Raw genomic sequence first — 1611 nt, forward strand, 5'->3', positions numbered from 1 at the left:
ACTTACAGGGTGCTTCTATCTCTACTCCTTTGATTATTGGTACTTTAAATGGTTCACCCTTGGCTCTGACTACTTGAAGTTTTGCTGAAGAAAAACAACTTTTCCTCCCTGGAACTTTTTCGTTTGGTCTGGCTCCTGGTTCTCCTTCGGAGTCCAGGTGAGTCAGGATAATTTGACTCCTCCGCATCATCAGACCCTATCCCCTCATCTTCTACCAGAGCCTCTACTGGAGCCTGGGGTGCAGAGGCAGGTTCGGGAGCTACGGGGAGTTGGGGAGCCGCAGGAAGCTCGGGGGGTACATAAGGAGGAGGGGACCAGGGGATTTCTTCTGCCTTTTTAATCTTTTCTCTTTGTCTCTTTTCTTTAAGGCTAAATAGAAAAGTTCGGGTTCCTGGCACAATCCATAGGCTGGCTTATTCGCTTTCCTCATTGCTAAATGGCTTTTTGGAATTAACATAAGTATTTAAGGCCGGGCACATCCAGTCCTCAAAGGATCCAAATATCGTCCAGAACAAACTATCTGCCCTAATCCGTTTTCCCCCCCAGACCTCCATACAGTAACGGACCACTTTCTCTTTGCTCTTCCCTTTCCTCGAGGGAAAGCCCCCCAGTACTCAACCATAAGTCCTAGTGGGCTATCTGGCGGTGTATCTGGTAGTCTCCCCTTAGGACCACCCATGGCATCAGAAGGCTTGCTCTTCTTCGGTCCCATCTTCTGGGCTGCTCTCCTTTCACTCTCACGCTCGCCCCCCTTATTTGCGACCCACGCCCTCGCGGGTGATGGGAGCTGCACAACTAAAGGCTCCACACTGGCTTGGTCTCTGGCAGAGCCCTCTCAGTCACTCGCACTCCAGGATTCCCAACCCCCACCGAACGGATTCCCTTGCAACACTGCAATACTTACTCAGCCACCTCGAGTCGGCGTTCGGGTCTCCGTGCACAAAAATCGCGGGGTTCTGCAGTTTCTTCTGCTTACTTTCCTGACTTTTAGGGCTTGGAATTACAGGTCTCCGTACGCAGATCAGCCACTGCAGGCCGCCCAAGGACGGGGCGCCGCCCCGGGTTGAGGATCCCGTGTCAGAGTTACCTGGATCCGAGTCACGGCACCAAATTGTTTTAAATTACATTAAACAAACTGAGCGACCCAATTATGCAGTTTGGAACTCGTCGTTTATTAAAGCAAGCAAGTAAGCAAAACAGCGCTGGGCGGCCGGGGAGCCTCTGCTCCACCAACGGCGCGCGCTTTCCCCTTCCAGCTGACAGCCTTTACACAGTGCCACATCCGGGTTCGTGGCTTCATGCTATCTCTTGCGCATGCGTGCTCCTGTTGCCAGGCAGCCGTCCTTTGTCCTGTCAGATGGGGGCTGGCATCTTTCGCAGCGCAGCCCTTCGTGATCCTTGCGCAGGATCTGTAAAGCTGGACAAGTCCTGGGCTCCGTACCTCAAAGGGTTGTGTTTGTTGGTGTTTCAGGATGTCTGTGGTTGGAAACCGGCCCCGTGGTTATTGCAGTTTCCTAGTGATAAGCTGACACGTCATTTGATTAACAAACAACAGATGCTGCTATTACACTCACTTTTGCCAGTTACAAATTCACCACTGACTGCAGTAAG

General features: G+C 51.9%; 1 long non-coding RNA gene across 1 annotated transcript in view; it reads right to left on the reverse strand.

Moving 5' to 3' along the window:
* Nucleotides 1-1593, reverse strand: part of LOC109368340 — a 23093-nt gene extending 21500 nt beyond the window's left edge. The window contains exon 1 of the long non-coding RNA XR_002116285.2: nucleotides 905-1593. This is a non-coding gene — a long non-coding RNA (uncharacterized LOC109368340). The remainder of the gene's footprint in view (nucleotides 1-904) is intronic.
* Between the last annotated feature and the right edge of the window lie 18 nt (nucleotides 1594-1611).

Source organism: Meleagris gallopavo, chromosome 6 (genome assembly GCF_000146605.3).
Source record: "Meleagris gallopavo isolate NT-WF06-2002-E0010 breed Aviagen turkey brand Nicholas breeding stock chromosome 6, Turkey_5.1, whole genome shotgun sequence".
NCBI lineage: Eukaryota > Metazoa > Chordata > Aves > Galliformes > Phasianidae > Meleagris > Meleagris gallopavo.